This window comes from Triturus cristatus, chromosome 3_2 (assembly GCF_964204655.1).
Source record: "Triturus cristatus chromosome 3_2, aTriCri1.1, whole genome shotgun sequence".
Classification (NCBI taxonomy): domain Eukaryota; kingdom Metazoa; phylum Chordata; class Amphibia; order Caudata; family Salamandridae; genus Triturus; species Triturus cristatus.
This window is the reverse complement of record NC_140584.1, coordinates 83,742,939-83,770,774: the sequence shown is the minus strand read 5'-3', so window position 1 is coordinate 83,770,774 and position 27,836 is coordinate 83,742,939. Positions and strand designations below refer to the sequence as shown.

At 46.4% G+C, this 27,836-nt stretch overlaps 1 protein-coding gene across 2 annotated transcripts in view; it reads left to right on the top strand.

Moving 5' to 3' along the window:
• The first annotated feature begins 11,161 nt into the window (after nucleotides 1–11,161).
• Nucleotides 11,162–27,836, top strand: part of CLASP1 (cytoplasmic linker associated protein 1) — a 1,312,099-nt gene continuing 1,295,424 nt past the window's right edge. For both annotated transcript variants that reach the window (XM_085647275.1, XM_085647274.1), the window contains exon 1: nucleotides 11,162–11,312. The gene's annotated coding sequence lies outside the window, so the exon portion shown is untranslated. The remainder of the gene's footprint in view (nucleotides 11,313–27,836) is intronic.

Sequence of the window (27,836 nt, the reverse complement as noted above, 5' to 3'; positions counted from 1 at the left end):
TCTTCTTATATAACCCACCAAGAAACTGGTTTAGGTGTTATATAAGACCTAATTGGTATGGCACCTTTACTCAAGTGGATAGGAATTTGAATAAACCCAGAGCTAGGGATGAATCGTGAAATTATTTGCGATTGCCTAGCACTTGATCATGCAAGCAGTATCCCATGGCTGTGCTATGTGAAAAGGCTTGCCACTTATTTAGGAAGGCCAGGGTTGTTCACCTCTCCAGAGAAGCTGCTAAAGGCGGATTTGATTTGGGTTAAAAACACGTATCTGCAGGTGTCACAGACAGATAGAGAGGCCAGGGAACTGAAAAAGCCATTGGTGGGAGGAGGAGCCTAGCGCACAACCAAGATGGCCGCGTAGGTGCGAGGCTCCCGAGGACCTCCGCAACCTCCTACATTTATCCTGAATTCATCCTGCCTCGATTGAGGGGACTGTGTTGGTGAGCCTGAGCTGAGGTGGAACCCGTTTTCCGTTTTCGAATTGGACCTCGGGTGCCGGAGTGAGCACCGATTGAGGTTTGCGGCCTTCCTCTCGCCGAACCCCGGATTTGCGTTGGGGGGTGACCCAGTGGCAAAGTGAACAACAACGGCGGGCCGGGCCTGGCGAGTCGCGTACCCCGCACTTTCGCTTTCGCTTTCTCGCCGTTTCTGCAAGTGAGATCGCGGAGCCTTTTGTGTTGGTGTGGCCTCGCTGGGGGACCCGGCCTGCCTGCCTGCTGTGGCCCACCCCGCCGATCTGGGGTGGCCCCCCCGGAGCTCGTGGCCCTGATTGCCTGCCCTCTACGGCGTTGCTGGTTCGATTGTGGGACCAGCGGAGATGGCCACGAAACAAGATGGGGATCGGTCAAAGACCAAGTCGACCCGACGTGGCACCGTCCATCCGGCCAACAGCATGGACCGCTATACCCTCCAGAGGGGATCTCCCGGCGGACCGCACAAGTCCCCTGAGGGCCCCTCTGATGCCCCGGACTTGCCCACGGATCTGACTCTCCACGACGTCATGGGCGCCATTTCCGAGATGAAGGCCTCGGTGGGCCAGCGGTTCGACACCCTGGCACAGAAGATCGATGCGGTCCTGGTAGACGTTGGCCTGGTGAGGGCCGATCTTTCCAAGACCAACGATCGAGTTGACTCTTTGGCCCACACCGCATCGGGCCTTACGACTGAGGTGGCGGCACTACAACTGGAGGTACGCCGGCTAAGTCAGGCGAGCGCACTTATGGATCGGCGCCTCGAGGATTCCGAGAGTCGGGCCCGGAGGAATAACATCCGAATCATCGGAGTACCCGAGGGACGGGAGGAAGCGGCGGCGGATCTATTTGTGGAGGACCTGATCGCTACCCATCTCCAGCCTCGGGGCCTGAGTAAATTTTTCGCTGTGGAGAGGGCCCACAGGGTTCCCGGGGGAAGGCCGAAGGTCGGCGCCCCTTCGCGACCTCTCATTGCCCGGATTTTTAACTTTCGGGACAGAGACGCTATCCTGCAAGCTTCCAGACTGCATGGGCCGGTTAAGTTGGACAATATGGAGGTGAACTTTTACCCTGATTTCACCCAAGTGGTCCAGAAGCAAAGACTGAGCTTCCTCGGCATTAAACGCCGACTCCGGGACCTGAACTTAAAGTACGCCATGCTCTTCCTGGCCAAGCTGCGAGTGGAGGTGGATGGTCGCACGCACTTTTTTGATCGTCCCGAAGCGGCCGGGGACTGGCTGGACACTCTGTCTGGGGATCGTGATCGAGGTGGCGGGGGGGGGGGGCGGCGGGAGGAGGAGGCCCACTGGATCGGGACTGAGGGGTCAATATTGGGCCTCACTCTGGACGAATACGATGCTACTTTCGATCAAGCGTCTGTCTTTGTACATTCCCCTCCCATGGAGGTTGTGTGGGGTCTAGAAGGGGTACTCTTTCCTCCTCTAGGGGGTCTAGCTAGTTTCTTTTTATAGGGGCGACAGGCACACTGCAAGTTGGGGGGGCTGTCCGGGCTCATGCAGGGGTGCAGGGTGGGGGGAGTTTTGTTGGAATGGGTGGGTTGGGGTGGGGTGTTGTTCGTTTACACCACAAGGCAAACGTATCTTTGTTTTATTCCTACAGTGCTCTCTGGGGGACGAGTGATGACTTCTGTTTATGATGGGGGGTAGGGGACTGAGTTTGTTGTCCTGGAATGTTAATGGACTGGGGGACAGGATAAAACGAGGTGTGGTCCTGCAGTTCTTGAAGCGAACTTCGCCCGATATAGTTTTTCTGCAGGAGACGCACCTCATTGGCAACTCCTTTTGCGCTATGAATCGACGGGGCTACCGCCTTGTGGCCCATGCGGGCTTCACGTCCGGTTCAAGGGGTGTGGGCATTATGGTTAAAAACTCGCTCCCGTTGGAGATTGATGAGGTGCGCCATGACGATAGGGGACGTTACACGGTTTTGGTGGGCAGACTGGAGGGCAGAGTGGTCGTTTTTGTGTCAGTATATGTCCCACCGGGGCTGCAGACGACCACCTTTGCGGACCTGGGGCACCTCCTCCTTGGCCTTCCGGAGGGGATTCTAGTGGTGGGGGGGATTTTAATGCTGTAGTTTCCGGAACTGTGGATCGTCACCCCCCTAGGGATCTCCCCCGGGCCCAAGAGTGGTTATCTGGCCTCTTGGATACCCTGGGGCTGGTGGATTGTTGGCGACTAAAACATCCCACGCAGCTACAGTACACCTTCCATTCAGGGTCCCATGGTAGTCTCTCACGGCTAGATTATGTCCTGGTCCCAGCGGCTTATGTAGGGAGGGTGGGAGAAGTGCGCCATTTGGCACGGGGTATTTCGGACCACTCCCCGCTCTTGTTGCACTTTGATGTTTTGCCGAGGGGAGAGGGTAGAGTGGCCCCGATCAATCCCTGGTACCTGCGTGACCCCACCATTCGCGCAGAGCTGATTAAATCCCTTAAGCGCTATTTTGATGAGAATGTGGGGTCTGTGTCATCGGCGGTCTCACTGTGGGAGGCGTTCAAGACAGTACTCCGAGGAGAAGCCCTGTCCCTTATTTCCCACTCCCGGAGGCGTGAGCGGGAGGAGGTGACCCGTGTGGAAGCTGAGATAACCGAGTTGGAGGGGGATCTAGAACATGGGGTGACGGAGGATAAATTACATGTTCTCCAACTCAAGCAAGCGGCCTATAAGGCCCTCGTCACGGAGGCGGCCAGGGGCCTCAGTAGAGAGCAACAGGGGAGACTGTATGATGTGGGTGATAAGGCTGGTAAATTGATTGCGTGGCTGGATAAAAAAGAGAGAGCGAGTCGTGTTGTCCCGTTGATTGAGAAACCGAATGGTGTGTGTGTCACTGAACCGGAGGAAATTGTCTCCTGCTTCGCGGACTATTTCCGTGGGGTATATTCCCCAGTGTCTTCCCGCTCTGAAGAGGATTCCCATGCCCTGCTCAGAGATATCGCGCTGCCTTCCCTTTCTGAGGAGGACAGAGTGTTGTTGGACGCCGCTCCAACTTCCGAAGAAATTGCCCTCGCCATACGCTCGGTCGCTTCCGGCAAGGCCATGGGTCCTAATGGTCTTCCCATCGAGTTGTATAAGCTGCGACCGGATACGCTGGCGCCGCATCTCCGTGCTATGTTCCTTGCGGCCCACTTGGTGGGTTCCCTCCCGCTAGACCAGCGTCTGGCTACCATCGTGGTTATCCACAAGGAGGGGAGGCCACGGGACCGGGTTACATCCTATCGACCCATTTCGTTATTGAATGCGGAGCCCAAAATTCTCGCCAAGGTTCTGGCCAATCGGCTGGTCGGCGTGGTGTGTGACTTGGTCCACCAGGACCAGTCCGGCTTTATTCCCCACCGTAACACAGCGCTTAACCTGCGGCGTTTGCATGGGGTGCTCGCACGTGTCCCGTTCATACGGGAGCCGGCCATCTTGGCATCCTTGGACGCCACTATGGCGTTTGACACACTTGAATGGCCATATATTTGGGCGACGCTCGCGAAATTTGGGTTTGGCCCAGGGTTTATCAGCTGGGTTAAATTGTTGTACTCTGGCCCACTGGCGCAGGTGGTTGTGAACGGTAGAGTGTCGGCTCCGTTTGAGTTGGGCAGGGGCACGCGGCAGGGCTGCCCGTTATCGCCGCTTCTTTTTGCGCTGGCCCTGGAGCCCCTGGCGGAGTGGCTGCGGTGGGAACCTTCTATTCGTGGTCTCGCTGGACCCCCGAGTATGAGGACCGCGTGTCTCTATATGCTGACGATATTCTCCTGTACCTGGCTTCCCCACGTAAATCACTGATAGTACTGGTTGATGTATTGCACTCATTTGGTCGTAACTCCGGCCTTGTCATCAACTGGGCTAAATCGTGCGTGTATGTTCTCTCTGGGGAGGCTCCTATCCTTCTGCGGGGCTGTCCTATCCAGATCGCCCCGCAGGGATTTAGGTACCTGGGTATCTTCATCACCCTAGACGCGGAGGCCCGGTATGGTCGAAACCTGCTGCCCCCCCTCCAGCGCCTGAAGGAGGATGTCGCGCGTTGGCGGCGTTTGCCGCTCTCGCCGCTCGGCCGGGCGGCATTGTTTAAGATGATGTCGCTGCCGCGTTTCCTGTACGCTCTGCAGAATACAATGGACCTCGTCCCGGCGCGCTACTTCCGCGAGGTGGAGAGCTTGCAACGTCGCCTGTTCTGGGACGGGAGACCGCGTATCGCCCTGGCGAAGCTGACGCTCCCGTGGTATGACGGGGGGATTGCCCTCCCGGATATTAAACGGTATTATTGGGCCTCCCAGCTGGTTGCGATTAATCACGGCCTATACGGGCCCGCCCTAAACCCGGCCTTTGAAATGGATAAGATGCTACTGCCGGGTGGTGACTATAATCGAGCGCTCTACTCCAGCTAGCTCGACGCACGTCTTACGGGCCCCATGCGTGTCATGGTACGAGTGTGGCACGCGGCTAATGTAGCGATGGGGTGGAAGGATCGTTTGACCCGGGCATCACCACTGTACGCATCTGAGCAGTTGGGCTCCCTGTGGACCTCGAAGGGCTTCGAGAAGTGGGACGTGATAGGCATTAGCAGGGTGGGGGATCTCTGGACGAGGGGGGGATTCAAAACGTTCGGGATGTTGCAGACGGAATTCCAGTTGCAAGACAGGGAGTACTTTCGGTATATGCAGATCCGTCATGCACTATGCTCCGCCTTCCCGGACGTTGCCTCCATCCCGGAGTACTCCCCTCTGGAAGATAGAGTGCTGGATGGACATGTACCGGAAAGCACGAGCTCGTTAATCTATAAAAAACTGATCAATGACCGCGTGGGATTGCTGCTTGACCTTCGCGAGGCTTGGGTTGCCGATGGATTGGAGCTGGACGACGAGGACTGGGTCTCTGCGGTGGCCTCCCCGAAAGAGGTGGCCATACCGGCCCGCCTTCGCTTCGTCCAGCTCAAGATACTCCATAGGGTCTACATAACGGGGCCAAGGCTATTGCGTATGGGCTATGCTGTGGACGGGTTGTGTAAGCGTGGGTGTGGTTCTTTGGGGACCTTTCTTCATATTTTGTGGGAATGCCCAGAGGTGGAGCGATTCTGGCGTGGTGTGCATGAGGTCCTGCGGGTGGTTACGCGTGTGCCGCTGCTGCCCGAAGCGAGGAGATGCCTGTTGAACGTGTGGGAACCAACCGACTATTCTGCGCCACAGACGTGGTGGGTGACTCTGGGATATATGGTGGCCAAGCGCGATATTGCTCAACTGTGGGGTTCCCAGAGGCCCCCGACTGTTTCGGCCTGGAAGGAAAATATGGACTGGTGCATGTTTAGGGAAAAGGTGGTGTATGTAGCGAGAGGTAAACCTGGGACATGGGTGAAAGTGTGGGGCCCCTGGAACGCCTACCGTGGTGGAATCTGCGCCCCGCCGTTATTGCCCGATCCGTCGCCTGCCCCATCCCCTTAGCTGGTTTAGCTCTCCGGTACCGGGCACTGAGTCCACCCAGTCCCTGTTCTGACCTTCTCCCCCCCCTTGATACTCCTATGGTTTGGTAGGGTCCCCCTTCTAGGGGAGCACATGCTGCTGTTTTCGATCGTGGGTTGCCTTGTGGTTGGATTTTGTTTGTTGTTATTTATGTTTAAAAGAAACCATCATGTGGGGTCCGTATGGTGTGGCCATCAACGCGGCTAACTCCTGTATGTTTCCCTTTGCCGCTGCCTGCGTTCTACTGTGTGTATCTTAATGCTCCTCTTGTTTGCTAGCGGCCGGCCTGAAGGTTGTAGGCCCATCTTTGTATATTCTTTGAACTTCGTAATAAACGGTTTCCAAAAAAAAAAAAAAAAAGAAAAAAGAAAAAAAAAAAGCCATTGGTGCGGACACATCAATTGTTATCCACTTCATGTGCAATGGAACCCTATCTAAACCTAGTAACGAATCAGCACCATTGTTTCCTTCTAGTGAGATTTAGATTTAATCAATTACATCAACTTCTTGATGAACCAAAGGGATGGAAAAAGATTGAGGACCTGGGTGTTTGTACGTCTGATAATTTTTCCACTCAAGACTCATTGCACTTATTCTGTGAGCACTTTATGCACATCCAGAAACGTTTCATTTTACCTATTTTAAGGGGCAAAGGATTTTTACAGGCTAGACCTGCTTTTATATATCTGCAGATGCTGACTAATGTTTGGGATTTTTTTTAACTCCTTGTGTGCCCATGACGAGCTGGACTCGTCATGGGCCGCGGTTGCGCTGTGCCCATGACGAGTCCAGCTCGTCATGAACCCCGCCCGCTAATGCAACGGCCGGCACAGGGCGGGGAAAGGGCGTGGCACACAAGGGGTTAATATAGCTAGTTTTCAGTAATGTACTGTGATCATGTGTATATCAATATGAAAAGACGTGAAATGTTTACCATATGACAACTGGCAACCACTTATATTATGCCCATTTATCAATAAAAAGAGATTAAAAAAAAAAATACCAATAATTTAGCTAGTTTTCTGACAGCAGCGGTCAGAATAAAGAAAAAGAGAGGGATTGCTATTAATTAGATAATTTTTAATTATGGTGAATTTTAATTATTATAACATGAATTGTTTTTGTAGATGATTTAGATGCATTTTTGTACCCTGTTGGTGTTTGTGTAATTGTAGTATTTAATGTATTTTATGTAGTATGTGTTTATGGTTTTCATTAACCGAATAAAGTGAATTTGACTGACTGACTGATCCACTGCTCTAATTCACTAAGGGCCAGATGTATCAAGATAGTTATTTGCGATTCCATAATTGCGAATCACAAGGATTCACAATTAGGGTATCGAAAAATGCCAAGTATGAAGGTGTCTAGTACACCTTTTGCGATTCCTAGGGGGTCGCAAATGACCTACCTCATGAATATTGATGAGGTAGGTCACAATTTGCACCCCCCTAGGAATCGCAAAAATCACGGGGATGGTGGCCTGCAGACCACCATGTCCGTGATTGCTTTTAAATAACGCAATCTTTTTTTTGTCAAGCAGCTCGTTTTCCTTAAAGGAAAACGAGATGCTTTACAAAACGAAAATTTTTAAAAACAAAACGAAAATTTTTAAAGAGCAGGCAGTGGTCTGTGGGACCACTGCCTGCTCTTAACCCCTTGTATGCGCATGACGGCTCCTGGCCGTCATGCATCACGGTGGGCGTGTGCGCACGACGGCCGGGAGCCGTCGTAATCCCGCCCACCGTTTATTTCTCCCGCACAGCGCGGGAAATAAACCTGCACCCAAGGGTTTAAAAATGGTTTTTCAAGCATTCACAAAGGGGAATGGGTCCTTTGGGGATCCCTTCCCATCTGCGAATGGGTTACCACCTACTTGAAGTAGGTGGTAATATGCAAATGTTTTGCGACCACAAATGCGGTCACAAAACATTCATACATACCGATGCGATTCGCTATTAGGACAGGACGCCCTAAACACGCCCCTTCCTAATACCGAATCGCAAACCCATTTTGCGATTCGGTAACAGGTTACCGCATCGCATAATTAGGTTTGCTGCATTGGAAAAGCAATTTTTGCGTTCGCAAACGGGCAGATTTTGCGAATCTGCTCTTTTGCGAATGCAAAAATGCTTGATACATCTGCCCCTAAATGTTTTCGCTCGGCTATATACTAGTAAGTTGGTGAAATAGTATAATATCCTGGGCAATACTATCATTTTTAAAAGCGCAATGCGATCCATAACCGTCAGCGAAAGAGTCTGCCAGAACCTCATCTGGGATCTGGTAGACGTTATTGCCCTGGTAAGGTTGCCATCTATGATGTCATCTGCGGAGAGGTAGATGCGGATTGCTAAATACCGGAAAGTCATCGGATGCCATTGTATGTTTGCCCCGTTGACCATAAATCCCAGGTCCGGCGTACGAGGATTGAAAAGATATAAGCAAGACTTCCTCCAATATACCTTGAGCCCCAACAGTCAGGCGAACCGCTGTAAGATCTCTGCAACCGTATTCTGGAGGTTGTGAAGATCCCTCAGGTATAATACCAGGTCCTCTGCATACAAAGACACACCAAACCCCTGTTTCTCAGCTCCGCTGCTAGAGGCTCCATTGCCAGTGAAAACAACAGAGGCGGACAACCCTGCCTAGTGCCCCTGCATTATTGCCACCTTCTGCCCTGATTTTTACTAGTGATCCAAGATGCAAGTCAGTCATCTAGTGCAAACTATACAAGACCTTTATTGTAGTTATTGATGATGGAAGGTTATGGCTGATTATACCATGTGCAAGAGAGGTTTTTGTATGGTGCACATACTGAACAAAATGTTGAAAGTCCTTTCAAATGTGCTGACCATGGAAAAGGAGGCAGAAGGAAGAAAAGTAGTTGCCAAGGGTCACACCGTTTGGGCAAGCTGGGAAGCTGTGATTGAAACTGGGGTTTCTAGGTCAGGGCTCCAGAACTAGTGTTTGTGATGGGTCCTACAAAAGCTTCTGACTGGTCCAGAGCATTTATGCATTCAAAATATCTGTTGTAATTTTATAAGATGGGGCAAAAGCATTGCAAACATCCCTATTCATGGAGCAGGTACACATTGGGCAGAAACAGTGCAAGCTTTCCAACATCAGAGGACAGCAAGAGTAGCATCAGCAAAAGACTTTCCCATCCCAGGACAGGTACAAAGTGGTACGTGAAAAATTGGGTGAAACGGAATGAAAATATTCATACAAATTACATCACATAAAATAAACACATTATTCAAATTGGTCTGAATTTTTTTTGCCAAGTTTATATTATATTCAGCAAAATGAAATCAATCTGTACAATTGCCAAAGTGTGCTCCAAGATGAGGTGAAAGTAAAAAGTGCTCAAAGGAAGAAGGTGAAGATCAGAAATTCACAATATCTACATTTATTATACAAAAAAACTTGTCTAATCATCAGCTGTACGTATATATGACTGAGGTGAACCTCGCAACAGTAAAGAGATACAGTAAATTAATTGTTGTCATCTACATGTGGATGTAAATAAAGTAAAAGTTAAAATGAGGGACAGTCGATGTTCCCACCCCAATGGTATTAGGAGGAACAATGAATCCTTATGACGGGGTCTTCATCCGGACAGAAGGAGCCACCTATGGATTATTTAAAGGAAAGGCAACGAATTACTAAGGGTGATGGATGGGTACTCATATATATGATACGTTTATTGGCAGAAGAGGTTCACCTTATTTCCACTGCAGGAGTGTCAGTGGGTTTAATCAAAAGAATGGGCCCGCTGATCCAATGCCAGAAAAACGACAGTGTTCACAGATGGTTTGGAGGTTCAAAGATGTGCTGAAAATTAATGAAAAGCACATCCGCATAGGGAACTGCAATATATTAATAAAGCCTCGTACACTGACAGCAGCAGTGCAAGCTTTACTTCCTCACAGAACCGGAACAGTATGGCAGTAGCAAAGCACGCTCTCTCACAGAAGGCAATATGTGAAATTTTCAATTTTTAGCAGATCAGATCCAGGATGGCAGACTAGTATCAGCATTCATCTCTCACACAACATACAGACTTATGGCATCAGCGACGTGTAGGTGACAGGCAGGTTTCTGGAGTGGGTGCTACTGCTTAAGTAACTGAGATGAATGTATAGGTGGATAAATTAGTGACTATCTAAGTTCTTATACAATTCTTGTTTAGATGATATCCCAAGTTTCCATCCTGTAAGTCCTACTGTTGTCAGTTGGTAGACCTGATGTTTGTTTTGATTCTTTGGTGTTCCGTGTACTGGGAAGTAGCCATTGTTATGCTGGTTATCATTATTTGAAGCAGCCCCGCCAGTATAGCTAATTATGATCTACACAGGCTAACAGGTGCCCACCTCTTCGAAAAGGTTTTGAATTCGTGTGCACCAGCCGCTGTGCAATCTAAGGCTCGGTGCTGTGCCTGCTCAAAAAGTTGATGGCCGTCTGTGGTCTAGTTTACGGAAAGTAAACGCAAATATGTCGCTTTTTAAATATTCTTTGGTCCCTGTTTTAAGCTTCATGCTTGATTATTGAAAGTCAAACAGTTATTCGGTTTGGATATGAAACACTATTGTTATTTCAGTTGCTTCTCTATTAACATTGCATCCATTCCAAGTACAAACGAAAAAAGAAATTAAAGTCTCCGGTTTGCTACTTTAATGCGCTCACCCTATATTTCAGACGAGACATTTTCAAAAATTCCCTTTTTCAGGATCCCTCACCTTTGAAACCGGTTGAAGCACGGTGATAAAATACATTTTAATCATAATGTAACCATCCACATACGATAAATAAGATTATAAAACGTATTTGACTAGCAGCATGGCGGCCAGACAAGATACATTCACAGACACAAGTCTGCCGTCTAGCTCAGTGTTTAGAACGGAAGCAACTCTATGATATCATTGGGGAACCACGAGAAAGATAGGATTGGATTTGAAGGGTATTCTTATTCCCCACAAGAGCGCAACAAAGTGCCCGGCGAGTATAGTCACACGGAAAGGGTGCGGCTGCTTATTAACCCTCGGCGATCGGCATTGTTTGGGAGTTTATTGTTGTAGAGGGGTCTAGGAGAGTGACGTGTTTAGCCTAGATTTTCGCTGGTACCCCAAGGGTATCAATAAAGTAAGCTTCTGTTACTGAGCTATTATAAGTACCCCCGGGGTATTATTAAGAGTTTAACAGAACTGCCGGTGAGCTTAGTCCGCGCATGCGCTCTTCACAGCCTTCATTCTGTTCAGTAGGGCGGAGAGGAGCAATGCAGCAGCGGGAGGGGGAGGCGAGCCGCCGGGATTCTTAGATCCAGAGGCCCCACCGCAGCTCCTCCGTACCGGTACGTCTAGGTCTCAACAGGTAAGGATCAGTTCTACGCTGGGCAAATACGCTATCTGTTCACCTTTTGCATCCTGCGTCCATCCACTTTCAATGCCAACATCCCCGCCCCCTCCTGCCTGTGCCACCGGCTGCCAATGTCCATTCCAGTTACACCCGCTTCGGAACATCGGTGGTGTGGTGGACGCAAGGCACACGCCACGCTGGGCAGCAGCTCATTCAGAACCTACAGCCCCATCCTTGAAAATGGCCATATAAACATGCCTGGTAAGCCTGTGTTGGCTTACCAGGCATGTTTATATGAGTTTCTACACTACCCGGTGCCAGCCTCCGCACTGTCAGGTCTTCTTGTACAGCTAGCCCGAGTCATTCCCGTCCTCAGAGCACTTCCAGGCTTCCTTGCGCGGCTAGACTGACCAGATCTCAGATCCAACTATCCCTCTAGCCCGTCTTTAACGGCCTATAGGACTGTCCTTTAGTGGTAGACGAGAAGATATTGCTGGTAACCTACTGTTTAGCCAGTCCCAAGGCGCACTACCGACATTAGCTCCCAGGCTTTGGTATGTTGAATCAACAAAACGTAATGAATCAACAAAAGATGTGTTGAAGTTCTTGAATTTCCCTTCTTTAATAGTTGCTACTTCAGGACCTCGCTCTAAATGAAATTTAGGATAGAATACACGAAACAGAAGATTCATATTAATTATGGGGGTATTTTGAAGGCGTGTCAATCCATTCCATGAGATTACTGAGCACGAAGACACATTCTAGACACATTTAGGTAAAGATGACAAGTCTGATGTTAAGAGAGACATAGATAAGGAGCATATCAGCCAATATGTCATTGTAGAAATACCTGTTCAGCTAGCTCAATATAACAGGTCTGTCCAGTAAATGACTGACAAAAGAGCAAGAGATGGAAGTATTGAAACCAATTTATTGCTGTTTTAAGACCATATTGTTCTCGACCCTTCTCAATACTCCACTGACCATGTGTCGGGCTGGTGGGGCCTAGACCCAACGGCCCACTTCCTTAGGATATCCAGTTCAAAAGGCAGATTTTGTGTTGAGGACTGATGATGTCCATGGTTGCGGCATTCTTGAGGGGCTAAGTGTGATTTGGCATCTGTTTTGATTTTAAACATTTTACAATTTTAAGACATTTGACTGCTTTTTACTCCCAAGAAATGCTAGAAAATCCCATTAAATGGTGGTTGGGGACTGATGCTGGCTGTTTTTCAATAGTCTTTCAAAGGGCGATTTCATAATTCGGTAGTAATGGTTGGAACATTTTGATACCCTCAACTCGTGCATGTTCCCACCCCAGAGGCATATCTTGTTTACGCTTTCCATAGCGATGGAAGAACAGAACTCTATGACATGGTCTCTATGTTTCCTTATGTAAAGTGACTGCAAAAAAGTTGAATGAAAACCACCCTGGTCTGACATATATGGTTCTTAGGCGTGAACCCGACCACAAAGTTCCAGAATGCAGTACAATAAAGAGAAAAGTTTCAAACCATGGTTGAAGATATGTTTTGCAAACACAAGGAGATGATGGAGGGAGCGCTGAAACTTTTCAGACACTCACCCCGTCACAGATCTAGGATGAATCCATCATTGTTCTTTAGCTCACTTCACCACCCCAGTTCAGACACAGCTATATGCAAATCAGTCTTGACCCTGTGCCTCATGGGAACAGTCCAGCCCGAACTGCCAAGCCATGTCTTCCCTGGACCGGAAACAAGCATCTTGGGACCGGTTTCGGGCTAACAGCCCTCAACAGCCAGGCTAGCTTGAATCCAGTGGCAAAGTGAGCAAGGGACCCACATCTGGGCATACCCTGCCAACTTAGGGCGAACAAAGCAAACCCAAGGAAATGATGGCCGGAGCGCTGAAACTTTTCAGACACTCACCCCCAGTCACAGATCTGGGTTTAATCCATCACGTTCTTTAGCTCACTTCACCACCCCAGTCAGACAAAGCTATATGCAAATCCGTCTTGACCCTTTGCCTCATGGGAACAATCCAGCTCGGACTGCCAAGCCATGTCTTCCCTGGACCGGAAACAAGCATTCTGGGACCGGTTTCGGTTTATACTCTTTTGGTTTTGGATATTGGTCATTGTATGAGTCCACTGGGTACTTTTAATCATAGTGTTAAGCACTTTTACATAAGAATAATGTACTTCTTTCTTTTGAGCTTGTTGTGAAGTGTAATGACAATGTCCTTGACCAGAAATCTTATGAACTACCAATTAATCTATTAAATATGAGATTTGTTTTTTAAACTAATTGGAAGTATTTCGACTATCCATGATTAAAAAATTAAATGCTTTGAATAGTGTGACACATCCTTTTTAAGGATTATAACATTTATTGGCATTTCCAGAATAAATGTAATGGAATAAAATTAAAGACAGTTGCATATTTTTAAATTGTTATTATAGTCCATGAGGTATTCCTTTTGTATTTCGTTGATGTTGTATTTCGTTGATGTATCTCCATTATGTTGTTGTTATACGTAAGGCTTAATTTTATTTATGGCTACATTTTGTTTTCGCTTCACTTACTATATGGAAGAAACCTAATTCCTTATTTTCTGGTGATGAGCTTTCGTATTAGGAATGAGCTCTGGTCACTGGCTGGCAGAGGTTAGGGCTGTCTTCCTTCTTGTTCTTTTGTATTCACTTTGTACCTCGGTTGTGGAATTTAATAAACTATCTACTTGTCCATGGGATAGGTTGCCTCATTAAGATACTTGTCCCTTGTCCTGTAAAAAAATGCACTTGTCCCTTTGGTGCCACGTAGTGTGGCAACAAATACTGGGAGCCATCTCATATCAGAGCTCCAATATTAGCCTCTTGAGTATGCCAGAGCTCATAGTACAGTAGGGTTTGAATACTATCAATTCCCTTATTTTGCCACTTTTATGCAGATCTACATACTGGTGCTGTACATAGCTGTAAACAATACTTCCAGGGTTGGAATGCCCTGTGAATCTGTGCAAACCTACTAACTTGCATGTTTTAGGGGATTTTACTAGCTCTTCTCTAATCTTTTCCTACACTGAGAAAGGTTGGAAATTTACTCCTGAGAAGGGCAGCAGCAAAGCTTCTCCCAGGGTTGGGGGAAAAATATTGGTTAGAGGGAAAGCGAACTTATAAATGCATATTAGATTTTTGTATGAGCAGATCTACACATGCATATTTGCTCGTGATAAAATGTAGTTAACAAATATTTTCTAGGAGTACGATTTCCTGGCCCACTTCTGTGAATTCATTAAATCTGTACATTTGCACTAATGCAAGGTTCGTATACAATGGGTGTACTTTTATGATTTTCTTTAAGAGCTGGGCTCCTTATTAGGTCTAGCAAACAACAGGGTTATACCCAATTGACCCTATATATACCTGGGTATGGAACAATTATATGCAAACAGAAAGTGGTATAAAGGAATAAACATGGAGATTACTTTTGGATAGAGCACACTTAGTTACTCTATCTCTAGTTTATGAATCTAGAAAGATTTTATCAAAACATTTTTACATTTCTGCATCAAGAATGACCTAGAATCAAGAAGGGAACAACAACACAACAATAAAAATATACACATAAATTGTACATACGCAAAATCCTAACATACAAAAGAAAACAAGCAACTTATACATACAAACTAACCCCTAGAAAAGCACAAATAATTTCTACTAGTGTCCTCCAAATAATTTAGGACGGACCACTGGGAGATAGTCCAAGAGGTACGCTGCAACTCTATCAGTTAGTGTCGAACATTCTCAGCGTACTTGACAATGAGTCTCCAAACTTTGCTTAATTTCTGTGACTCCTCCTTCAGAAAAAAGTCTTTGAGACTAGAGCTCTTCTTTTGATTTTGTTATTTATTCCGTTAGGCCATTTGCATTTAATGGGTCTCCGGGGACCCGGATGATTCAATTAAACAAGCGCCCGGATGTCCACCGCCCTGACGTGAGTGCCAGCGTTTAAGGTTGAGATACACGCAGTAGTAGAGTACAGCATGCTGGCACATTGGTTGTAATTTTTAATCACTTAGGGGGTTGTTTGTTTGTGGGCTGTAGAGTGTGAGATTTGGTCTCCATCTTATCTGTGTTTCACGCACTACGATTTGTGGTGGGCTGTGCACTGTGGGTGCTTGATTGGTATTTCCCTTCTCTTCCTTTTCATTAAGAGGATAGAGGTTTGAGAGATATATGGCTGTAGTTCATTGGATAGTGATATATTTATCTTTCACTTTGGTGGTGTATTTTGTTGAATGCCCTTGGGGTGCATGTGATTCCACTAGCCGCTGTCACCGATCATTCTTCCCCCTGGGTAGCATGGAGAGCTGCAACGACTTTGCTTGTGATTTAGTTTATGTGGAAGCAAGAGGACTGATCCTTATATGTATATATATATTTCTTTTTTGTAGTGTGTGTACAGTTATTGCATTAACCCTGTCCTGAGGAGGCCGAGGAAAGTGTAAGGCCGAAACGCGATTGCGTAGACTTTTTTCTGAAGGAGGAGTCACAGAAATTAAGCAAAGTTTGGAGACTCATTGTCAAGTACGCTGAGAATGTTCGACACTAACTGATAGAGTTGCAGCGTACCTCTTGGACTATCTCCCAGTGGTCCGTCCTAAATAATTTGGAGGACACTAGTAGAAATTATTTGTGCTTTTCTAGGGGTTAGTTTGTATGTATAAGTTGCTTGTTTTCTTTTGTATGTTAGGATTTTGCGTATGTACAATTTATGTGTATATCTGTATTGTTGTTTTGTTGTTCCCTTCTTGATTCCATGTCATTCTTGATGCAGAAATGTAAAAATGTTTTGATAAAATCCTTCTAGATTAATAAACTAGAGATAGAGTAACTAAGTGTGCTCTATCCAAAAGTAATCTCCATATTTATTCCTTATTAGGTCTGGCATTAACCAGGACCTCTATTTATTGGCTGGCTTCACTGTGAGTGACAACATTCTGCTCTTTCACAAAGAGCATATTGGCACACAAAGTAGTTTGTTCATTAACAGGGACAACTGTGGCAATGTGTTCCTTTTGAGACCCAAAAATGTTATTGCTCTTTCCAATGTTTTTTATAATGGCGAAAGCCCCGCTTCACCAAAAACAATAACGTTTATTTTAAAAACATGTCAAAACAAGACATGCATTGACAAAACCAAAAGGCTGACCTCCAATGTCAGACTTATTGGCTTTACCAATGCCTGTTTATTTTCATGTTTCCCATAATCTTGTTGAAACTAGTTACTGATTTTTCCATTATGAATATTTTTAGGTAAACACGAGCATGCATCAAAACATTTTACTAAATGATGCTCTAAAGAAATTGTCTCTAAAATTTTACAGTAGTTTAGCAAAACGTTTTTCCTAGTTGAATTTTGTTGTTAAACATTTATTTTATTTTGAAAGCAAAGAATCATCAATCTTGCTTTCAAGCTTCTGCAAATATTTGCATCTAATCAGAGAGCATTTTGGTAACATTATACACAGCCTCATATTGATAAACTTTGCAAACCTGTGTACGCATATTTATATTGGAACCACTGTCAGTAGTGCAGTCAGAGCTTACCTTTCCTTAGAGTGCTCACGCTATTGTTTTTGTTTGAATCTTTACTACAACTTTCATATACATAAATTACTTATTACGATCATGTGCAATAGATGCATAAGCTATAACTTGTGGGTTATGTTTTTATCCCATTTGACAGTCTTTTAACTTATACTAGTGACACCATTTTTCTCATCTCTCCTCAATCTTTATACATATATTTCCTTCAGTGTCATTGCTGTGAGCTGCCACCTAAAATTGTGTGGTCTTTTACATCTGTCTGGCCATACTAACTCACTTAGTTTTACTTGACTTAATGCCTGGCCATTATTGGAAAATGGGCTTTATTTAAGTGATTGAGTCGACCCTTTTGGCTTTCTGACTGACTTGCTCATAGTGTTCCCCTTGCTGCTAGGGTCACCAACATTGGCATTTAGTTGACAAGCTTCTTTGCAATATGACCCAAGATCGCTTTTCCTTTGCAGATGAAGACATTTTCCTTCACCACTGTTATTCATCTCCCCATTTTTCCAGGAGGTTCCTAGACTTAAAATAACAAGCAGTTCATATTTCATTTTGGATCACATGTTGCAGATCAAATATAAGATGTCTCTATCTAAGGCAATAAAAATGACCAACGTAAAATGTGATTCAGTGAAATTTCATTTATGATACTTCTTGTCAAAAGGTATTGCTTCAATATAATTTATAGTCTGTTTCAATTTCTTATAAAGCATACTTTGGTCTGAGAGTTTTTGCTACATCAGATACATTATGCACAAATCAAATATGCTGTGAGGAAGTTCAGATTTGATCATTTTAATTTTTACTTCGATCTCTGTATGCAGGAGCTGGTACTACAATATTCACCAACTGTATCATTTTCAATAGTTTTAATCTTGAAATTGGTACTCTGCGTGACTCTCCTCCCCCCCATTATATTTTTAAATTTCGCCTAAGAACAGTACGTATTATGCATTTAAGATAAGAGAGCAGTGGCATTATGGGTATTGACAGCTTTTTGGGACTATGGCAGTTCCTTTATGGCTGTGATTTTATGAGTACATTTAATACAGTTGGTGTGCCCCGTAGACATTTTATTGGGATTTGTGCAAATATAGACATACAATTACGCATAATGCATCTGTTAGTCCTTAATTTCAAAAATTGGTCTATTTGCTGCAACATCAAATGGTCAAAATAGGGTATTCCTTATTTAGGCTATTTTGAACTAAGCCCTTAAATTTGATGTCATTAATTACTGGTCTACTATTGAAGGGCGTAGTCAGTGATTGTCAAAGAAGGAGAAGTTTAAATGCAAATAGCTGGGGCCATATTCATCTTGTTCTTTGGGATAAACAAAATATTACACAGGGAGAGGAAACCCAATTGTGGCACCCTGGAACCAACGCACCACCACACTCCTCTGCCTAGTGGTTTCCGGGCTGTATCTCTGGCCGCGTGGAATCGTCGTAAGTGCCGCGTGTTCAACCGTGAAGCGCACAGGCGCGTTTGCAGTGCTCGGGATGCCATGGGCATCCCCCACCAAGGAAGGAGCTGTGTTTTTTAGTTAGTACTTCACTAATACCCTTTGGGGGTCGGGAGATGCCAGCCTTCTCAGGTCTTTTCAGGTGGGCACCCGTCACCACTGTCCTGTACCCACCCACTTTTGAGGCCGTCTTTGCTCCACCACGTGGTTCCACAGGCCTTCCCGAACACACTCTGCAGGTCAGATTATTGCAGGTTGAAGCTTCCACGGCTTCTGGGCTTGCGCTTCTTCCCTGTGTCTTCACTGCAGCCGAGCTAGGGGCCAAAAATGTCCTACCCTGGGTCCCCCACGCGGTCGCCACCCCCAATGGTGCTGTATGTAGGTAAGGGGGAGAGCACCCCTCAGAGAGTTGGGAAGTGCCGGTCTTTTTGGGGCCACTGCATGCCACTTCGCCACACTACTGCCACTCCGGGCCCTGCTCACCTTGCAGGCCTATGGGGGGGTACGGTCGTACTTTAATCACCCTACAGGTGGGAAGGCCGGTCAATGTATACCTGATTTCCCCCATCCCCCGCGCGTTCAACGCCTACTGACCGTGCTGGATCGGAGTGGGAGGGAAGCGCCACACGTTGGTTCATCCGCCGGCCGTCTGAACGATCTCTGGCTGTGGCTTCCACGGCTGTCGGGCCACCACATTAAATTCTGTCTTTGCTGCACCTGATGTGGTGCCGCCGCATTCCTCTCTCACCGTGAGGGGGTCCGTCCTTGAGCCCCCTCGTTGCAGTTACATCCGGTGATGTTAGTTATTGGGAGGGGGGGGGGGGAGTAGCACCGCAAAGCGGGCCCCCGGCAGCCAATTCAATCGAGGCCGCTACTCCACCACACCTCCGCGCCGCCGCATCCTCTTCACGTCCACCGCTTGTGTTTGCCGGCTTCTGGCAGGTGACACCCTGGTAGCCGCCGCTGACCGTCTTCTTTAGTCGTCTGGTGTGTTGGGTGCTCAGATTATTTACGGATTGGTGGGGATTATTGTGGCGGGACTCGGAGCCGCTTCAGTAAGCGGCCATCTCCATCGGCTGTTGGCCACACCCCCTGTTATGTCTCTTTTAATTTGGGCAATGGACTTTCATCCCTTACAGCTGGCATTTCTTATTCTGTAGCTCACAATCTAGTTATCTTGTTTGATTTTAAATGGGTTTAGATGAAAAATCTGGACTCCGCATTCAGTGCCTTGCTATTCACTGGAAATTCTTTTAAGATTAGCTTTTGCTGTGTACTGGACTTTTAATGGCTGAGTTATTTCCGTTTTGAGGTTGAAGATCTACATTTTTCCTCTACTCATTTAGATAAGTAGCATTTGTTACGGTTGAATCCTTCTCTTCTTGACTGCTGACTCTGTGATTGCGATTATATGTTTAGAAACTTGTTGGGTACATTTCGGCAGAAGATGAATTGCGATTTGTTCTTCTTGCATCACAAGATCTGCTGTGCTCCCCATTTACTTTCAGAACCTCTTTTGCTGGTCCTCCATCAGAACCACCAGATCCCCAGGGACTTCATAACAGTGGGCAAATTAGCAGGGACTTTCCTAGGCGGTGTTTGGAGGTCATTCATCGACCTGAGGATGCTTTTCGTAGGACAGCTTCAAGCTACTTTAATTTGCGTGGGTTAAAGCATGCAGAATGAAAATATGACTGAGTTGCCAAGCAGTCCCTGAGGCAGAGTCTCAAGCTGTGAAGTATCTTCCTTCCTTTATCTCCCTTCTGCATGTATTCACCAGTGACCACATTATCTATAGGCTTCTTCCACTAAGTCCTACAAAAGAATTCTCAACTTTCTTACTCACCAGGGATGTTGTGTACTAAGCTGCATTTGCTCTGCTTCCCACCACCACAGCAGCCTTTTGGGTGTAGATGCCTGTGGGGCCTGGCCAGGAGGTGAGTTGTGTTGTGATAGGAGGAGTTTATTCTGTTCTTCTCAAGTCAGCCCAGGGTAAGGAGAGCAGGGTGAGACATGTTTACTTCCATCCTGGCCATTCTGAACATTCCCTCTGGTAAAGTCCCCAGGCCAAATGGCTTCCCATTAGAATTTTTTAAAGCAGTATGCCTCACACTTGATACTACACCTACAATTGCTCTTAGTTGAGGCAATGGCTGTTGGTGAGCTTCCACGGGATCTCTGTGGTGCCCTTATAACTGTGATCCTGAAGTTGAGTAAGTCCCCCTCCACCCAATGCTCTTCCTATCGTCCTATTTCAATAATACATATAGAGACAAAAGTTATAGCAAAATTCTTGGCCGCCAGACTTGCCAAAGTCATAACCAGCTTGGGACATAGTAACCAAAATGGCTCCATGCCTCCAGTAGTGCTAGGCATTGCTTTCGGCAGCTCCAGTGCCCCATGCTCACGTGGGTGAGCTTAAAAGTTAGTCAGCTTTGCTGCGATTGGACTTTAAAAAGCTTTTGATTCAGTCCACTGGCCTTCAGAGTCTAGCAAAGCAAGCCTTCTGTCCCCATTATTTACAATATGTTGCAGCACTCTAAAAAAGATACCCTGGATGCAGGTTTGAGTGAACGGGGTTGCCTTCCCTTTCTCTATTGGATGAGATCACAGTAGGGCTGTCTGCACTCTCCACTCTATTTTCTCTTGTAATTGAGCCCCTGTCAGAGTGGTTGCATTCAAATGCTCAGATAACTAATTTCAGCGGCGTAATTGGGTGTAAGACCGGGTATCATAATACACTGATGATTTGCTTCTATACATTCAGAGGCCTACAGAGTCTATCCCTCATCATATTCAAATGCCCCTAATCTATGGAGCCGCATCTGGCCTTCGGGTTAGGTCTGGGAAATCCATATACCTGACTGGTGGTGAAGGGTGATCGACTCGACTTATTGCATACTGCCAAATTCCATTTTGCAATGGATCTCTTTCGATACCTCCGTATGAAGGTAGTCAACAATGAGAAAATGGGCTGGCATTTAAATATTGCAAAATTGTTGCAGAGTACTAGACCTGAACTTGCAGGATGTCAGTTGCCTTTAATGATCATGGGGAGAGGCGCCCTCTATAAGATGTTTACATTCCCATGCCTCCTCTGTGTTACTCAAAATTACCCCTACCCACTTACAACACAATTTTCTCAGTCCCTTAGAACAATACTTACTCATTTCCTATGGGCTGGTACTACCCTCTCACGTTTCCTTTAAGAAATGCGTACAGTTTACCTACGAGGGTGGGTGGGTGTTCCAAACCTACAGCAAAATTGTTGGGCTTGTTAACTTGTTACACTCAATGACTGGTTGTTTGGCGGCCAATTGGACCCGGCAGTGTGCTTAGGTCTAAAACCCTAAAATTCCTGGAACCTAATTTTTTATTTGGGAACTCCCATTAGTGTGCAAGTGAAGCAGCTGCCAGCCCTGTAGGGTTTCCGTGCATGGGACTTTAAAAGCTTTCCCACACTGTCCGGTGTAAGAGCACAGAGTCGCATTAAAGCATTCAATTAGCTGGTGCAGGAATATGAGCCCCATAACAGAATTATTTAGATACCTTCAACATCGCCATGCCCTCAAACGTTCTAAAATATAACTTCATAAGAGTGTCGGAATTCAGTCCATTGGAGATCAAAATTACGATGGCGCAATTGAGTAGAAAAAGTATCTTCCGAATTTATAGATCTCTGCTTCTCAATGCGCCAGATTCTTATCTGCATCTAATGGAGAAATGGGATGCAGTCCTGGGACCTCTTACAAATGAAGAATGGGGTACAGATAAGATGGCTTCACACAGCCTGGCTATCGCAGCCTGCCTTAGAATAGTGCAATTCAGATACTTTCATCATGTGTACTATTGCTCTACCAGGTTGTGGCAGATGTGTAGGGCACATTCACTGAACTGGTTTAGATGCCAAGATGCATGGGGCACCTTCTTACTTATTATTTGGACATGTCTAAAATACTGGCAACCTGTTCAGAGAGAGTTGGCTGCTGTGGTGGGTCACACAGTACTCTTGGAGCACACGGTGGTGCTTCTGGGTATTATGGGTGATTGGTAAGGGACCGCCTGCACTAAGTCATTGGTAGCGGATCAGATTTATGGTGGGCAAATGGAGAAATTGTGATTTCCCCCTCTTATCATTGACTTGTCAAAGGGTATGGATAGATGCTCATCTGCTGAGGAAACTATTTATAAATTGCAGGTCTGCGCCACAAAACATCCCCAAAGCACTAGAAAATATGTGATGCATTGGAGCAAGGGAGGGATATTATTATATGATACATCTGGGAGTGAGTAGCTATACTCTATGGTGTTCTGATCAGGTTCTTGGGCGGTTGGGTGGGTTGTTAAACTTCAGCACCTGGTATATATAGCCTAAGTGACATGTGCTTGGATGTAATTTATATGTCAACATGCACACTACCTGCATTGTTATTTAAAAAAAAAAAAAAAAGAATAAATAATACGTTCTCCCAAAAAATGCCATGGAACACGATTGCAGTTTTACATTATTTTTTTTTTTTTTTTTTTTTTTTAAAAAAACCTTTATTCGGATATTTCAGATACACAGCTATTCAGCCGACAACCCGGCGGTTCGGCAGCTCGTCAATCAACATATGTAGTCTTCTATAGCTGTCATGCAGGAGAGAAAAAAGGTTTCAATTTTTAAAGAATAACATAACGAGCAAGGCAATATACATCATGTGTTCGCGTCAGATCCCACCGATGAGGCGGCCCCATATCCACCATCAGATCAGCCCTCAAGTGTGGAGGGGAGGGAGAGGCAGAGGCACTAACTTTCTATCAGATTTCATCCGCAAAACTCAAGTCGGAAGTGGGGCTAGGGGGAAAGGTGCTCCTCTGGTGGGTCAGTGGCAGGAGGCAGGCAGATGTACCCCCTATACTGGTTCCACCCCCCCCCCACACCTTGTGCCATTTCTTGGGCCTCCCCCGTGCACAATACACTGTTTTCTCCCGAAACATGCACCAGTCCATGTTGTTCTTCCATGCATCCAGGGTGGGCGGGCTAGGGGATCCCCACAATCGTGCAATATCCCGCTTGGCCACCATATTACCAAGGGTCACCCATTGAGTCTGCGCAGCATCGTAGTCTGTAGGGCCCCACACGTTCAAGAGACAGCGCCGCGCCTCTGAGTGCAACACAATACCCGTGACCTCCTGCATCACAACATGAATCTGCTTCCACAATTCCGCAATCACACCACACTCCCATATAATGTGCAGAAAGGTGCCCACCATCCCGCAGCCCCTCTTACACAGCCCGTCCTCGGAGAAACCCATGTGGACCAACCGGGGGCCAGTGACATAGACTCTGTGGAGTATCTTAAGCTGGACCAGCCGCAGCCTGGCGGGGATGGCAACCTCTTTCGGGGAGGAGACAGCGCACTGCCAGTCCTCATCGTCCAGCTCAAGACCGTCTCTAGTCCACTGGTCCCGCACCCCCAGGAGGAGCTCGGTACGGACGTTCACCAGCTTCTTGTAAATGAGAGAGATTGTGCTCTCCGGCACATGGCCGTCCAAGATCCGGTCCTCCAACGGAGAGGATTCGGGCACCTTCTCCCCCTCAACGAGGACCGACCGCAGCGCATGACGTACCTGCGCGTACCGGAAGTATTCCGTGCCCTCTAGCGCATATTCCGTCTGCAGCTCTGTAAACGACTTAATCCGCCCCTTGGCCAGCATGTCCCCCACCCTGGAGATACCAATCAGGTCCCATTTGTCGAAACCCTTAGAGTTCCAGAGTTTCCCCAGCATGTCCGAGTCAAACAGCGGAGTGGCCAGTGTGAGTCTATCCTTCCACCCCATGGAGTTCGTGACTGCCTTCCACACGTGCACCGCCACCCCGGTCGGCCCCGTGAGGGATCCAGCCGGGGCCCTTGAATAAAGTGCTCTATAGTAGCCACCACCCCGCAACAACCACCGGTCCATAGCGAAGCCGGGGCTAAGCTCAGGACCGTAGACTCCGTGGTTGACTGCGCTCAGTTGGGAGGCCCAATAGTATCTCCGGATGTCGGGAAGCGCGATACCCCCGTCATACCAAGGGAGAGTTAGTTTTGCTATCGCTATACGCGGGCGGCCGTCCCACAGCAGCGAACGCTGTAGACTGCAGTTTTACATTATTGAGTGTGTGTGTGATGAGACAGAAGTGCAGTTTGATATGCAAGTATCTCAGAAGATTGTAGTCATGTTATGTTTTTATTGGTGGTCTGAAGTGGTGTCCTGATGGAATGAACACTATACAAAAACAGCAATAAATTAAATGTTATCAGTGAAAATGTGAAAAGCTTATTTTACCTACTGTAATTCATAAGCATCCTTCTCACGTATTCAGGAGTAACTAATTACCAAAATAGGCCTGGACCTAAAATAGGTCCTGGCAACATAAAGAAGATGGCCCAGATTTGTGAGTGAGTGCCTATTTGGGTAACATTGCTTGGTTAGTACACAAGTCGGCTGCGCACATGAGGTAACCAATGACCAAAGGTGTTACATAGGATGACTACATGTACATATAATGCTTTGGGGTGTGCGTCACATACGTGAATTAATGGAGAGTAAATGGGGTGCATGTTAGTTTACCTATAGTGAGTCATGCACCTTTTCCACTTAAGGGGTAGATAAATACTCAAATAGACCCAAGAATATTTGTGGTTCAGGATGTGGATCACTTTTCAAAACTGTACATGAAAGAGTTGTATTTGACAAATTGGGTATGAAATAGAACCTTACAGTGGTTGTAGCTGTAATGACCAAACCAGCATGTCACCGAAGTAGCGAGCTCTGTGCCTTGGTTAAAGAAATTGTGTACTAGCTCCAATACGTTTCCTAAATATCAGACTTGCTATACTCCCTACCATTGTTATTGTTATTTAGATATGCAGTCTTATTTGTCTTGTGTCATAACATTCATATTCCATGTCTTGGTCAGCTGATGCCTTCATATCACATAGTACAATAGTGCAAGGTTGTCTCTTTAGTTTGCGTAATGACTGCCAGTTTGTTTTACATTGATGCATCTCCACAGAATTGTATTGATTCTGAAAAGGCATAGTGTAGCATTTTTGTTTCTGCTTGCAAAGAGTTGGAGCGTGTCGAAGTGTTTCTTTTTTCCCCTAGTTTAAGTGGAAGTATTGCATTTTGGTCTGGAGGAAGTCCTAAAGGAAAGAGTATCAAGACTGGCACATACGTATGCAGAAGCACTCGTCGTGGTCCCCTTACCTATTAGAAAAGTAACAAGCATTTGCAATGCAATAGGTCTCGCATTTATAGGAGTTTGAGCTATTGGCATTGTAAAATTACAATGCCTTTTATTTATGTTTTGGTTTTAAAACAAATAAAAGGCATTGTCATTTACAATGTCAGTAGCATAAACTCGCATAAAAGCAGTGTGTGGGGTGCAGCAGTGTGTGGGGTGCAGCAGTGTGTGGGGTGCAGCAGTGTGTGGGGTGCAGCAGTGTGTGGCGTGCAGCAGTGTTTCGTGTAGCAGTGTGTGGCGTGCAGCAGTCCACCCTGTGAAAATAGTGGGTGTACGCTGTGTACCCACATGTACCCTCGACTCGTGCCCTGGGTTTGGAGTTAGTTAAGGTTTACTCCAGGGGACGGCCTTTTCCAACTTGGCTGTCTAAAGAGGCAGGTCCATCCTTCAATTGTCTGGTGGCGGCACACATGGCGAGACGGTCATTCTTCTAGTGAAAGGGATTGGTTTACCTGGCTTTGAGAGAAAGTGGTCAAAGAGAGAGAAGAGAGAAGGGAGAGGTGAGAGAGAATGGATGGCTGGGTGTTAGGAGAGATGTTGTGCAAGAATGCAGAGGAAGGGAGTGGGGCCGATTTGAACATTTTTGCCAGGGCTGCTTTTAATTCCACAGTCTGGCCTCATACTTGTCAAACTTAACATTTTCTCTGTAAATAAATATGACCCATACTTTCGAAAAATTACTATTTGGGTTGTTGGTACCTTTTCTGGGGAGAGCGGTACTATGTAGCAGATTCTCGTCCTAATGACTAATTAATAACAAAGTACATGCACCACGTAAATACATTCATCAGTATTTCATTTGAACGTATTCGAGTAGATGTATGATCTGTGTTTCTCGTGGTTCTTTATCATGTTTAAAGTGTGTCTTTCAACTTCTCTGCGTGCCCCTACCACAATAGAAAAGACAAGCCCAAAACAAAAGGATTAACGAAAAGAGACGGGTTCTATTTTGCGCGTCAAAGCCATTTAAAGATAAACTAACGCTATCGTTGGGTGCTGAGGATGTGCCGTTCTTTCACCACATCCGTTTCATTTTAAATGACAGTCGTTTAAAAAAACACAGAGGAGCTCGACCAGAGAGAGAGACATACTGAGACACATTTAAAATGCATAAAATGGAAAGGTGGCAGTTAGTGGAGGGAACATACTGAGCAAACATAAGATCTTGATGAGTGAATATACAGACGACCTCTGCCTCCTGCACCCAGCACAGCAGTTCGGAAAGCTGCCGTATCCCAGACTGCACGGCTATTAAGATGGGTGGCTGCGTGTATGTGTTAGAGCTCCTCCTCCCAGAAGCGCACTTTCAGTCTTGGGACACATTGCTTGCAATTTGCATTTTATCTGTTAAAACAGCAGCTGGGTCAAATAGCCGCAATTGAAACAGAACAAGGAAGTTTGGAAGGAACAAAGGAAAAAAACAACAACAAGACAAGCCCGGCGGAGCGTGGCGTGCGCGCTTGGCGGGGGCGGGGGAGCGGTCCCTTTGAAGTGCTCCCAAAAAGCGGAGTGCATGGCGGCAACAAGCGCGTGACTGTGCGCGTGCTAGCAATGCAATCCGCTTTTTGGGAGCACTTTGAAATGCCCTTTTACAATAGTCTCGCTTTGCGATCGCTTACGCGATAGCAAGGCGAGACCTAAAAACAGTTGTTTTCTCCGGGTTTAGGAAAAGGGTTATAGAGGGGAACTGATTTTGGGAAATAGTGCATTGTTTTTGTCTTAATTTGATTTGTCTTTATCACAATACCCAGGGGTGAGGAATTTAATGAAATATCTACTTGTCCATGGGGCAGGTAGCTTCATAAATCTACTAGTCCTGTAACAATATCCACCCGTCCCTTTAGTGCCATGTAGTGCAGCAATAAATTATGGCAGCAATCTCATTATATAGGAAGCTCTGATATAGCCCCTCTGATTATACCATATTAGTGTTTGAATTCTTGCAGTCCCCTTATGTTGCCACGTTTCCGCAGATCTATATACTGGGGCTGAAGGTAGTGGTAAGCAAAAGTTCCAGGGTTAGAATGCCCTTTTGAGTCTGTGTAAACTTACTAACTTGCGTGTTGTAAGGGTTTTCAACAAATCTTCTCTAATCTTTTCCCTAACTGGGAAATGCTGGAAATGTACTCCCGACAATGGCAGACGTTAACCTTCTACCAGAGTTGGGGAAAAAAGTGGTTGGAGGGAAAGTGAACTTGCAAACAC